Source organism: Mirounga leonina, unplaced genomic scaffold, assembly GCF_011800145.1.
Source record: "Mirounga leonina isolate KUSES-001 unplaced genomic scaffold, KU_Mleo_1.0 Mir_125, whole genome shotgun sequence".
Classification (NCBI taxonomy): Eukaryota; Metazoa; Chordata; class Mammalia; order Carnivora; family Phocidae; genus Mirounga; species Mirounga leonina.
The window spans coordinates 17,102,493-17,117,224 of record NW_023270305.1 but is presented as its reverse complement, the minus strand read 5'-3'; the positions used below and the strand labels follow the sequence as shown (position 1 = coordinate 17,117,224).

The 14,732-nt window shown below is 46.5% G+C and overlaps 1 long non-coding RNA gene across 1 annotated transcript; it reads left to right on the top strand.

The window, feature by feature from the left end:
• Positions 1-263: 263 nt before the first annotated feature.
• LOC118007417 lies at positions 264-13,994 on the top strand. Its single transcript, XR_004678416.1, has 3 exons — positions 264-394; positions 4,965-4,999; positions 13,973-13,994. It is a non-coding gene; the product is annotated as an uncharacterized LOC118007417 (long non-coding RNA).
• The last annotated feature ends 738 nt before the right edge of the window (positions 13,995-14,732 follow it).

The following is a 14,732-nucleotide window of genomic DNA, read 5'->3' as shown; positions in this document are numbered from 1 at the left end:
AAAAAACCTTTCTGGCTGGGGAGAGAACACTCCTCCCAAGGCTAGCCAGTTATTAGGCAGAGCAGAGGACTCAGCTAAGCGCATGCAGTACAAACTAACAAATCCAGAGCACACCTGTGTTGGCCTATCCACTCCAGAAGACACTAACCCTCTGCTTTAATCACACAGGGTCCGAGGCACTAGAGACCATCCCTACAGCCCAAAGCCTATTGAAATTATTCAAACTAGTCAATGCTCAGCTGCTGACCCTGCTCTGCCTTGTCTTTCGCCCGGAAACCCCAATAAAGACTGTGACTTAAACCTTCTCCTTGCTCCTCTCTTTAGCCTCCTGACCACCCTGGGGTCTTTCCACGTGACTCTGCATGGAGTGCCATGCCTTCTGTCTGTAGCACCTGTGAGTACAATAAATGTTGTTTTTTCCTGGGCCTTTGTCTCGTCTTGTGGCAGCACCTGACTGACCATTACATAAAAGAATACAGAACCGGGTGCAAAAGTTCCCCAAATATCTCACCAGCCCATGACATTCTTTCCAGGCTCTTTACTACATCAGCTGCTCAGAAATCAAGTTGCCTGGTTGTTAGGGGTCCGGGGTGCATAACAGAATCCAACACAGGTACGTCAGGATCCCAGCTTTTGAGAAGCTTGCGATTTAGATGGGAAGATAAGTTATGAACAGGTGAATAGTTCAATGACAGCAGATGCAAATGACAGTTTGAGACAGCCCAAGCCAGCTCAGGGTGAGGAGCAATAAACTATAGCCCCAGGGTGCTGGGAAAGGCCACTGGGGGTGGGGGTGGGGGGTCAGGAGATGAGGGCCCTGCTCCCAGCACTACCAACATTCTGCTGTTACCTGAGTCATCTTTGACCTCTTGGGAAGTGAGTGGTTGGCCTGGACCCCTAACTCCCTGTGTTCACCCCTCCGGGCCTCGGTCTCTTCATTCTGTAAATATGGTGGGCCTGGGTGCTCATTCTCTAGGTTGGCGTCGCCCTCCTGTTCTGTGGGTCTTGGAGTACCTGCTACCTACATTCAGGGCTGGGACCAGGCTTGTGGTGGCAGACACGCAGCATAGCCTGTCCTCACACCTCCCCCTCCCCACTCCTGGGAGGTGCAGTCCCCTCCCCGCCCTGGACAGCTGGTGGGCCAGGGAGAGGCAGGGTCAGGGAAGCCCCAAGCAGGTCTTCTGCCCTGGAAGCCTACAGCCTCGGGGCCTGATTCACCGTGTGAGACACCCAGAGAGTGAGACCTAAGGCACTTTTACGTGGGGGAAAGCACTCTCAGAAGAAAACTCTGAAATTGAAAACAATTAGCATCGTCCCTCATTTGTTTTATATGAAACAAGGGTTGGAAATTCTAGCACTTTCCTGTGGACCACTGGCCTGAAGGAGACCTCGCTGTGTGGCTACAGTGCTTTTTTTTTTTTTTTTTTAATGTTCAATTAGTCAACATATAGTACATCATTAGTTTGGTGGGGTTTTTTTAAGATTTTTTTTTTATTTATTTGACAGAGAGAGAGAGAGACAGCGAGAGAGGGAACACAAGCAGGGGGAGCGGGAGAGGGAGAAGCAGGCTTCCCGCAGAGCAGGGAGCCCGATGTGGGGCTCGATCCCAGGGTCCTGGGATCCCAGGGTCCTGGGATCATGACCTGAGCTGAAGGCAGACGCTTAACGACTGAGCCACCCAGGCGCCCCAAGAGTCAGTTTTTGTTTGTGTGGTTTTTTTTTTAAAGATTTTATTTATTTGACAGAGAGAGACACAGCGAGAGAGGGAACACAAGCAGGGGGAGTGGGAGAGGGAGAAGCAGGCTTCCCGCGGAGCAGGGAGCCTGATGCGGGGCTCGATCCCAGGACCCTGGGATCACGACCTGAGCCGAAGGCAGACGCTCAACGACTGAGCCACCCAGGCGCCCGCATCATTAGTTTTTGATGTAGTGTGTTCAACGATTCATTAGTTATGTATAACACCCAGTGGCGACTCTTCAGAACAGCTTTCCCTGGCGCCCTTCTCAGATGCCTGGACCACACTCCTTATTCACGTCCAAATGCTCGCGAGCCCACCACGCTAACTGCCCTTCTGCCCTTCTTGCTCAAGCCCGCCTCCGTAAAATGTGCCATGGAGAGAAATAACTTTGTTCTTAGCAACAGAAACCTTCCTTATCAGTTAGAAGGCTTCAGGCTGCAGGGCCCAGAATATCCTGCTGATAGATGCTTCAAGCATGGAGACACCAGTACTGTATGTACGAAGATGTCTGGAAACAGGCAGGGTTATGACCGTTTAATGGCCCAATGATTTCAGCAGGGCCCAGGCTTTTTCTGTGCTTTCTCTCTACTGCTCTCATGGATACAAAATGGCAGCCCTAGTTCCCAGGGGCAAGTCCTCACATGGGAGCCCATAATTGGAAGTGGACAGTGGCTAAAGGCCGTTTCTCTTCACATGTCTCTTTAATCAAGGAGGAAAGCCTTGGAATCCAAACTGGATTCCTTCATGTTTCAGCAGATGTCCACTCCAGACCAGTCATCGGCAAAAGTCATTCTTTGTTGACTAAGACCATGCATTTTCAAAGGGGATGATATCACCCTCAAGGGGGTGAAAATTGGTTTGGGGGAGCAAAAAATTCTTACTCTTTTTATGTATAAAGCAGAGATACACATGCAGTGTATAAACATATACAGTATATACAGTATATATATATATGGTGTTGAAATTTCATGGGAGGCAATTAGGGGGAAGAAAGTCTAAAAAGATTCCATAGGGTGATAAAGATAATAATCTTAAAAAAAAGTTGATCAGCACAAGTGCCCACACAGGGATGTTTATGGCAGTTTTATTCATAATTGCCAAAACTGGGAAGCAACCACTATATCCCTCCATAGGTGAATGGATAGATAAACCATGGTCCATCCAGACAATGGAATTTCATTCACTGTTAAGAAGAGATGAGCTAACCAAGCCATGAAAAGACATGGAGGAAACTGAAATGCATATTGCCAAAGGAAAGAAGCCAATCTGACAATGCTACACTCTGTAGGATTCCAACTATATGACATTCAGGAAAAGGTAAAACTCTAAGACAGTAAAAAGATCAGTGGTTGCTGGCAGTTAGTGGGGAGGGAGGGAGGGATGAATAGTCAGAGCACAGAGGATTTTTAGATCAGTGAAATTATATATCTCATATGATATATGATATATCATAATGCTGTATGATATTATAATACTGGAAACATGTCATTATATATTCATGCAAACCAGAAGAATGCACACCACCAAGAGCAAACCCTGATATAAACTCTGCACTCTGGGTAATAATGATGAGTCAGTGCAAGTTCATTGGTACCATTCTGGTGGGGGATGGAGATAATGGGCGGGGGGACTGTACATGTGTGGGAGCAGGGGAATGTGGGGGAGCTCTCTGTTTTCCCCTCAATGTCGCTTTGCATCTAAGACTGCTCTAAAAATATAGTCTTAAAAAAACAAACAAAAAAAAGAACCACTGACCTGGACCAATTACAACTCATTGCCTAGGCCCCGGGGATATTTCTTTTGGCCAGGAAGTCTGGGGAATGTTGGCCAAATAGGCACCAACAATGTTTGCCACATCCTGCATAGAAAGAAATGTGCTTTGTGGGGTGACTACTCTGTGGGTGTGTGTAGGTGTGAAACTTCCAGGGCATGCCACCTTCGGTGTGGAATCATCACTCACCTGCTTGCAAAGATGGGCAGGGCTGGCTAACTCCACAGTTGAGTTGGGCTGGTAAGCTGAGGGCCAGAGCTGAATTTCTGGGGATAATAATGAAAATAAGCCAAGGACTGTAGGGGGAAAGAACAGAGACGTTGAAAGGAGCTTTTTATGGACTTTGGCTGCGTGGTGAGAGACTGTGTTAAATGATTCAAAATATGTATTTTTTCTTCTCTCTGTGTGTGGCCCCAACAACATAAAGTCTGTAGCTCTAGATCGTTAACGTTCTACTCCAATGAACGCAGACCACCGTGCCCAGTGAAAAAATCGAGGGGACCAATCTTTTTGCACAGTTGTCTAACTGCAGGCAGTGTGAGGAATACAAGGGAACAAGGGTGTCTTGCGTTCCTCCATTCCTAGAATCCAACTCTAATCATGTAGAGAAGTTAATAAGGTTGGGATCATTCAAGTCCATTTCAGCGGGAAAAGATCTGTGTTTTAACTAAGGAAGGACACATTGATGCCTCTGTAATGATTATGACACTGAGAAACACAAAGGAGTGCAAAGCTGTACAGTTTTACCTTTTTACAAAACTGAATCAGCTTAACTTTTAGGATGATGTCCTCCAGTAGAGGTCCCTTTTATGGGGGGGGACATATGAAGACACCCCAATACCAGCTGCCCTCCCAGAACCCAAGGAAATCAATCACGTATGCATAGGCTGACCAGAAAGGGGGCACCTCTGACTCACCCCACGTCCCTGGGTGAAAGTCATGCTTCTCTTTCCCTTGAGCTTATTAGAAAGATCCAGTTCACAATAACCTTGGTCTTCTGTCCTAGAGGAAACTGGGCAGCATTTTGGATCTAGCCTCTGGAAAGACGAGCTACTGCCTCAGTTGGGGTGCTCCCCGAAGTCAAACCCCCTGTGGAGCTCTTTGCTAGAGACCTCCACTCATCACCCACATGCCCCTCAACCTCCCACCTCCCTCTTTCCCCTGCTCCCTTCTGCAGCCACTTGCTTGGGCTGTTACTCTCCACCTGATTCCTCTTTCGGCTTCTTTCTCTCAACATGCTTTTCAGGTTGATCTGTGTTATTGCCTATATCCATAGTTCATGCATTTTTCCTGCTGAGTCATATGTCATCGTATGCCAGTGCCACCGAATTTTTATCTACTCACTCACTGATGGACATTTGTTTCTTTTCCTACCGTGAGGCTGTAATAAATAAAGTTGTGATGGATATATGTGCATTTGTTTTTGTATGGACATATATTTTTCATTTCTTGCAGGTAAATATCTCAGAGCAGAATTCCTGACTCACTTGGTAAGAATCTCTTTGACTTTATATCTAAAAAGCCCAAACAATAAAAACCTGCCCAGCTTCTCCAAAGTGATGGTACCATGTCATACTTCACCATTACTATATGAACATTCCAGTGGTTAAACATCCTCATCAGCACTTGGTGTCGTCAGTCTTTTAAATTTTAGCCATTTTAGGGACGCCTGGGTGGCTCAGTCGTTGAGCGTCTGCCTTCGGCTCAGGTCATGATCGCGGGGTCCTGGGATCGAGCCCTGCATCGGGCTCCCTGCTCCGCGGGAAGCCTGCTTCTCCCTCTCCCACTCCCCCTGCTTGTGTTCCCTCTCTCGCTGTCTCTCTCTCTCTCTAATAAATAAATAAAATCTTTTAAAAAATAAATAAATAAAAAATAAAAATAAATAAATAAATTTTAGCCATTTTAGTGGGGTGTCACAGTAGCTTATTGTGGTGATCAGTTGAATTTCCATAATGACTAATGATGTCGAGCATCCTTTCTTGTGCTGATCTGGCCATTCATACGTCAAGGAAGTTATTTTTAACTTCTCTGGGTCTCAGTTTCCTTGTCTGCAATGGGGATGACTCTTTCTAACCCTCCTCCATAGTGGCAGAGATGAGAAGTTTTTTTAAAACTCTGAAGATCAACATAATGGGAGAAGATTCTATTTGGAACTTCTTATATTAGGCAATAGGCTCTGGAAGTACTCACAAGATTGGTTTTTCTCAGATTTCACTTTGTCATCCTCTACCTCTACAATGCCCTTTACCAGCATTGTCTCCACCCTGACCTTGGCCGAGCCCCATCCATAAGTTTGTCTTCTTCTCTGTAATAGGTTAGTTCTCCCTGGCAGCTGTGAGTCTGTCTCTGTCCCTCTCTGGGCTTTGCGCATACATTTCCTTTTCCATGTGACCCTCCTTGTTCTCTCCATGGCATTTCCTTTTTGAAAACTCTCTTTCCAGCCCACCTCTTGCAGGAAGCCCCTCATGTGGCCCATCCAGTCTTCTCTTTGGAGCCTTCAGCACTTAAGCAGATGGATTGTGACATAGGGACTTTCTCCTGAGCCCCTCCAAGCTCCATGTTTCCAAACTGGAAGTCTCCATCTGAATGTGCCACAGGCACCTCAAACTCCACATGACCCCAGAGTTCATCACTTGTTTGTCCCCTGTGGCCCCCTTCTCCCATTTCTGCTTACACATCACACTCTCTTAGTTGCCCTGGCTCAAAGCCCCTCAGGATGTTCTGCAGCCCCTTTCTTTCCCTAAGCCCTCATCAGTTACCAAGTCCTGCCAATTCTACCTCCATAGTACCTCTTTCACTCTCTTCCTTTTCTCCCTCCTCCCCTCCATGGCCCTGGCCTTCATCTTTGGAGGCCTGTACTTGGTCTATTTGTAACCAAGCAGACTCACTGCTAACTGCCTCACCCACGGTCCTTCACCAGCAACCCTTTCCCCACCAGCAGACCCCTCTTATCATGGTAGAGACAGGAAATCCAGCTGCTTACTTTCGCAGCCTCCTTTGCAGCCAGGCATGGCCATGTGATGTGGTTCTGGCCAATTAGGTAGAAGGAGAGGAATGATTTCCTCCCACTTCTCAGTCCTCCTCTCCACTGGAGGCTCTTCTTGCTGCTCCTAATTCCCTCCCACCCCTATCCCTCCATGCTAATTCTCTCCCTGCATGTCTGCCAGATCACCTCTCAGAAACAGTGTTTCGATCAGGTTATATTCCTTCTCTGAAATGTTCAACAACTCCTCATCATATGCTGGCAAAAGCCTAAAAGCCTATAGCCTAGCATAAAAGGCCATCCAGGATTCAGTTCTAATGTATCTTTCTTATTTTCTGCATGGTGATTTGCTTTCATATCATTATGCCTGGCCAAAAGGAGATATATGCGTTCCCCTGTGAATTAGCTAGGGTTCTCCAGAGCTTAGGAGGAGAGGTGGTCAGAATGGTGAGAATGACCTTCACTGGCCTATCCTATCACCCCGTTCCAGATGGCCTTAGGAGCAGGTGCATGGCATGGCTGCCCAATATCATTCTGTGACTTGATTCAAGAAGGCCAAAGCCTCAAATGACTTGCTCCTTCCAGGTGCCATGGAGTCTGGAATACCATCATTTGCAGAACCATTAAAGCGGGGGTGCTTATTGTCTGTGTTTTCCTGTAAAGCAAGGATTTGTATGACAGCATAGGCTAGAAACAGGCAAGGCCTCGGGAGAGTCATGAATAGCACCATTTCCTTTCCCTCTTCAAAGCTGCCTGGGTTGGAGGATAACTGACATTGTCACCTATCCTTAGGGTGGTGGGAAGGTAGCAGGGGCCAGTGACTGGGAAGGTGTGGGGACAGAAGACATTCAGCTCCTTTCTATCATGTGGGGGAGTGTGGGCACAGACTGACATGGCTCAAAACATTAACAGGGACATTTCCTCTTTTAAGGTAACTATTTCTTTTTTTTTTTTAAGATTTATTTATTTATTTGAGAGAGACAGAGGGGAAGGGGAGGCGCAGAGGGAGAGAATCTCAAGCAGACTCCCTGCTGAGCGCAGAGCCCCACCTTGAGCTTGATCTCAGGACCCTGAGATCATGACCTGAGCCGACACCAAGAGTTGGACGCTTAACCAACTGAATGACCCAGGCGCCCCTAAGGTAACCATTTCTTACATACCAAAAGAAACGACTGAGTTCTTACTCAGTCTCACAGATTCCTTTGGTCACCCATGGAAGTTCAAGGATGGAATGGCTTGCCTCTCAAGCGTCAGTGAGGAAGCGCCCCAGTGCCACCAGCAGAGAACCAAAGAGCACTTCCTTCTGGAGATAAGAGGGAAGCAAGCAGCTTCTTCCTTCTGCTCAGGTTAGGGAAGGAAAGGTGTCTAAGACCACCTAACCTAGTTAGGCACCACCCAAACCCCCAGTTCCCAGCTGGTGTGGGGTGGGGATTGACTCTGGGCGGGGGACACTCAGGCCTATTCTCCTGCCTCCTCACCCTAGAAACTGGCCAGTGCTCAGTTGCCCTGAACCAAAGACCTCCTGGAAGGCCAGCTCCCTCCCGCACTGTTCCCAGCAGAGTAGGCCTGTTATCAGAGTTAATGAGAGTTACTCATGGTTTAAGTGCCGTTTCCGACCTAGAGTTGGCATTTCTGCTCTGGTTCTGCCTCTCCACAGTAATTAACTAATTAACTATCAACAAGGGGTGATGTAGTTATGACACAGAAAGCCTGGCTCCTTGGCTTATCACCCAGAGAACCCCCTGGGCCAACCCCCCAATCCAAAGGTGCTGGCCTGAGTTAAATAGGATGTCCTCAGGCCCCAGCGCTGGTCACTCAGCCAGTGTTCAAGGCCACTGCCTTCCCGGGTTCCAGAAGCTGAGCTGGGGTTGGGGCTGCCCTGATGGTGAACACTGGACTCTCGACAAACTGCTTAGCCACCAACCACTGTGTGGCCCTAGGAAGTACCACTGCTATGGCCCAGGGTTTATCACTGAGGCTCCCTGAGCTTCTGTCCCTCGTCAGTCAACAGATATAACAAAAGCTTTTATGTTAGTGAATGTAAAAGTGCACTATGCCATCCGCCCTTGCATGGATGGACAAACTGGGGCCAGGGGCATTAAGTCTCTTGCCTGGGACCACTAGTAGGCAAGTGGCACTTGGGTGCATATCCGGGGCCCCGCACCCAGCCAGCCTTGCCTGAGGCAGCTCTCTGAAGAGGGAGCCTCTGGCTTGCTGGTGCTCTCAGGTCAGCTGACCCACCGGAGGGGTTGGAGTCTCCACTCCTTCTACCCCAGCTTCCAAAGATGGTGGGCCAGGAGCTCCAGAAGTCAAAGAGCCCCCAGCAGGAGTCTGGGGAAACTCCAGAAGGCACACCTGAAGGGGGTTCAGCCCATCAATGGCCCTGGAAGCCTTGGAGGCCCAAAGCCATTGAACCCAGGCTGGGGCCTGAGCTCAGTGGGGTTCCAGCTAACCCACAGCTTTGTTTTATCATGTGCCGCCAGCATCCATGGGATGCTGGGAGAACTGTTTTGTAAAAGGCCTCTCATACCAGACTCTTGATGCTCCAACTTGGAATCTTGAAGTGGAATAACTGTGGAAGCAGCCTCCAGTCAGAATTCACTCACAGTCTTGTGTTTGGTGATGGATTCCCAACTCTGCTGTGAGGTCCTCCTGGGGGCAAGCCTCAGGCCGCAAGCCTCTCTCAATTTCCCAGAGCACTTACCACAGTGCCTCAGCTGAACAGCTGCTCAATTATCCTCATGTTATCAATCACAGACTGTTTGCATTACCAGTAATTTCTTTCCAAATCCTGTCCATGTAATTTCTAAACACGTTAGCATTACTGTAATGGTATGCAAGTGCTATTTGATTCCCAACATTTTTCATTTGACATTATTTTATCTATTGCACACTTCAGTTCATAATCCACATACTTGTCATTGTTAATGGCTACACCGGATTTCAGGGTCCCGACATCCCATACTTTAAGCATTCCCTGATGGCTGGGCAATTGGGTTGCCTCCAATGTTTGAACACTATAAATAGTGCTGCTAGGTCACCTGGCTTTTCTCCCCATCGCCTGGACATGAGAAGGGGGTAGGATGGGGGCGGGAACCTCTTCGCTTGTGCATTCCTGGAAAGGCCTACTCTTCATACTACTTCCCTAGACTAGGGGTAACAGAGGCCCACTGCTGCTCTGTTCCAGACAGGCCAGGGTCTTGGGCTGTCACTGGGGAACTTCTTACCTGGCCTCTGGTGTTCCGGGAATGAGAAAGGGTACTCAGCTCTGGGATCTTGAATCAGCAGGGCTCCCACATTAAACTCTTTGCTTTGGAGCTGGCCTTTGGGTACAGGGGCCGTTGGATCATCTCATCAGACAGCCCTGAGGGGAGACCCGATAGCATATTGCTCATGTTCCTGGCAGGTCAGCTCAAGGTTGCCCTTGGAATCACAGAATGTCTGAGCTGAAAAGGGACCTTCAGTTTATCTAATCCAACCTTTCCATTTTATGGCTGAGGAAATTTAGGTCCAGAGAGGGGCAGTGACTTTCCCAAGATCACCCAACTTGGCAGACTTGGGTCAGGAGCCAGGAGGCTCCTATAACCAGGCTGGGCCTTAGCATCCTCCAGCCTCCCCACTGGAGCATGTCAATGGATTGGAATACTCACCATAGTTAGTATGCCAATTCTTTACAAATTGACGTATAGATTTAATACCTTCCCAATCAAAACCACAGCAGGAGCCTTTGGAGGTATGGACAGGTGGACTCTCAAATTTATACAGGAAGGTAAGCCAAAACAAATTTTGGAAAAAGAAGAACAAAGTTGGAGACTCACACTACCTGGCATTCAGACATACTAGAAAGCAACAGTAATCAAGACAGTGTGGTTTTGGTGAGAGGACAAACCCAGAAATAGGCCCACGCAAGTATGGGCACTTGATTTCTGGAAAAGATGGAAAGGCAAGTCAATGGAGAGAGGAGAGTCCTTTCAACAAACAGTGCCACAACAAGTAGACAACCCACACAAAACAATAAACTCCGACTATACTTCATATCTCATACAAAGATGAAGAATAGGTCATAGATCTAAATGTAAAAATGTAAAACTATAAAACTCTTAGAAGAAAACACAGAAATTCTTCATGAATTAGGCAGAGAGTTCTTAGATACAATAACAAATATATGATCTATAGAGGAAAAAATAATTAGATTTGATCAAAATTAAACACATTTACTCTTATGAAAGATACTTTAAAGACAGTGAGTAAAAACCCGACAGATTGGGAGAAAATATTTGCAAATCACAGATCAGACAGCAGACTCATACCCAAAATATACAAAAAAAACTCTTGAAATTCAAGAAGACACAATCAAATTTTTTGAGTGGCAAAGATTTGAAAAGGTGCCTCACCAAATAAGACAGTCAGGTGAAAAATAAATACATGAAAAGATGTCCAGCATCATTAGTCATTATGGAAATGCAAATTAAAACCAGAGTGAGATACCATCACATACCTATGAGAATGACTAAAAATATCGACAATATCAAATGAAACAACTGGAACTCTTATTATACATTGCTGATGGGAACGCAAAATGGCACAACCACTCTGGAAAACAGTTTGGCTGTTTCTTCTGAAGCTAAACATATATTTACCATATGACTTGGCACTCCCACTTCTAGGTAAATGAAAACTTATGTTCATACAAAAACCTGTGCTTGAATGTGTATAACAGCATTATTTACAGTTGCCAAAATCTAGAAACAACTTAAATGTCCCTCATTGGGTGAATGGATAAACAGACTGTGGTACCTCCATGCAATGGGATATGATACTACTGGGTAATAAAGAGCAACAAACATCAATGCATACAATTTGGCTGAATCTCACATGCATGAAGCTAGGTGAAAGAAGCCAGTCTCAAATGTTACTGTAGGGAAGGAAAAATAATTTTCCCTCCACCCTCCTGAGTTCTTAACTGAGACCCCCTGTAATAAAAGACAGATTAACAAGAAAAAAATGAACAGAAGTTTATTAATGTATACCTTATATATGTATGAGAGATACCCAGAAAAACTGAGTAACTCCACCAACTTAAATACCATCTTCAGCTAAAGACGAAAGAATTTGGGGGCTTGGGTTGGGGGAGGCAAGCTGTGGGAAATTACCAGGAAAAGCGTGGTAAACAGGGTAAGGTTTCTTATGCAGATTTAAGTCTGTGTCTTCTCCCCTGATAACTGTTCCTGGAGATTTAGAGTCTCCCTTCTCTTCCTGGTACAAAGAAGGAGACATCTTCGTAAATGAAGACTTCCTTTTTGAATGTAAATATCCCTTACAAAATGATAACTTCTACTCTGTTTTTAGAACTTCTTCTGTGTCTACTGTTTCTTAAAATAATCAGCTCAAAACAATTCTCATGCCAAAGAGGCATATTTTGGGATGGCATACACTTCATTTTATACTGTATAATTTCATTATATGACATTCTGGAAAAGGCAAAACTACAGGGACAGAGAATAGAGCAGAGGTTGCCAGGAGTTTGGGATGGAGGAAGGGTCTGAGTGCAAAGGGCTACCCCTTTGATGAGGGGTATTCGTTATAGTGTTGGAATTGTTCTTTATCTTGTCAGTGGTGCCTGTGTTAAAACTCAGGCAACTGTATGTAAATTAAAGATACAAAGAGACTTCTACTGTATGTAAATTAAAAATACAAAAAGCAAAAGTGACAAGGCACCTCTGTATCATTAACTCATCTGAGTCTCTTAACAACCCAGTAGTGGATCCATGAGCACTTGCAAAGAAGGAATAAATTCTTTAAGAAATATTTACAGGCCATTGCTATGGGCCCTGTTCTAGGTACAGGCACGAGGCAAAGTCTTGACCTCAGAGAGCCCCCATTCCAGTAGACAATTCTGAAGAGGGCCTTGTCTGTGATCCTGTAAACTCCCATCTCAATTCTGCTATCCCTGGGGAAAAGTCACCTCTCCTGGGACAAGTTGCTATGGTCTTTGTGAGGGCAACCCCGGGGCCCTGGGAGGTTGCACCAGGCAGCAGGAAGCCTGACAAAAGCAACGTTTCCATGTATCGGGACTCAGATGGCCAAGGCTGCCCACTATAGGGGCAGCATTTGGTGCAACTTTTCCAACAGAGAAAAGACACGCCCTGTTGACATGGCCCACCTTCTCTGGTTCACTCCACTTGTGCTGTGAGTTCCCCCTTTTCTCTTGTGATTGAAATCAACTCAAATATGGGTAGGGGTGGGTTGAGGGGGAGGAATGTAAGAGCAAAAGAGAGTAGGTGAATGAGCAAGAGCAGTGGGTGGGTCAGCAACAGTAAGTCATGCCAGGTGACACTCTAGTCACTGTTCACATGCCGTTCTTTGAGTCCTCAACCATCTTATATAGCAGGTACTTCTCTCCTCTATAGAGGTGACATAAATGAGCCCTGGGGAGATTAAGTGACCTGCCTGAGTCCTATGACTAGGAAACAACTGGACCAGGCTTTTAACTCCTCTCTGGGATTCCACAGCCTGTGCTTTGGTGGAATAAAGAGTGTAGACTAGTGCTTCTCAAACTTGACTGAGTGTCAGAGAATCACGTGGTGGGGGCTTGTCAAACCAGTTTGCTGCTTCCTACCCCTGGAATTTCTGAGTCTGTAGCTCAGGGGTGGGTTCTGAGAATTTGCATTTCTAACAAGTTCCCAAATGTTGCTGGGGCGGTTGGCCTGGAGATCATACTTGGAGAATCATTGATATAAACACTGAGCTCATGTGCTCTTGAGCCACACAATTTTGAGTGGTGGGAAATTCTGATTTGACCACTTTTAGCTCTGGACTTTGAACAGTTAACTGTATGTCAGTTCTTCACCTATGAAATAAGGAGAATCATACCTTTGGATTGTTGTAGGGTACTGTAAAGATTAATGAGTTAGTAAGTAAGTGAAGTGTTCAGAAGACTGCCTGATAAAATGTAAACACTCAAAAATGTCAGCTCTCAGTGTATGCTGGACTCTTTTAAAATATATCCTCTCATTTAGTTTCAACAGATCTTTAGAAGTTAATAGCATTTCCAACACTTTAATTTTACAGATGGGGAAACACATGGTCAGAGAGATGAGGGACACCGTGCAGCTAATCACAACCCAAGCTAGGATCCAAACCCAGGTTTTCTGGCTCATAGTTAGGGCTCATAACAAATTAGGTCTCGCTGCTTCCTGGAGCCTGGTCCCCTTTCTTTAAACTCTGAGCCCTGGACAGTGGATGTTTGGACCCTTAAGGCTGAGTGCACACATAATTAGCTGAGAGTGGGTGGGGCTGAGTATGGGAGAAAGGAAGAGGGAACAGGAGGCTTCAGGAGGATGTTTGTCTGGGAACCTGGCATGGAGTTACTCAGGATGCCTGGAATGGGCATTTTGTGTCTTCAGAGGGCAGATAACACAGGGTGACTCAATGTCTTGTCCACACATTCCCTCTTTTCTCTTGGCTGCTGTAACTGGAGTCATCAGTGAATGATGTGACAGGTGCAAACGGATCACCCACTGATGGTTTGCACAGCGCCGGAGGACACCCCTACTTCCAGCCTAATATGGACAGAAAATCCAGCTACTGGACTACAGCATCAGCACACACTGCAATCCTTCCCGGGATGAATCAGAGCATCCCACTCACCCACACTGAACACAGCGTTCCATGAGAAGTAAGGATCAACAGTGGCAAGCCCTTCTGTGGTGGGCAGGGAGGTCTTTGTATCCCCCAGTCCTAACTGCAGTTAGTTGCCCCGCATTAAATGCTTATGAACATCAGTGGAGGCAGGGTCTAGGGTCAGCCCAACTACTCATTTGCTGGAAAGGAAACTCTGACCCGTGTTTGGCACTCGATGGGTTTATAAATGGATGACTCCCATTTCAAATTGGCAGCCTGATTTCTCCCCTGAATTCCAGACTCTTCTGTCTGCTGATTTAGGAGACATGTCTACCTGGGAGTCTCCCACACTACCCAGATTCACCATGTCCAAACCTCCTCTCAATATCCTCTTCCCCCATGAGTTTGCTCTTTCTCTTGTCTCTACAGTCTAAGTTGGTGACAGCAGCCATGGAGCACCCAAGCCAGAGGCTCAGAGAGGACCCAAGGTGCACATTCTAACGCAAAATTCACTCTGAAAGCTGCCAGTGGCCCTAAAGTAGGGAACACTCTGCAAAGAGCACTCAGGACATCTTTGGCAGCTGCCAAAGATTGCCCCAGGAATGTCCACTCGCCTC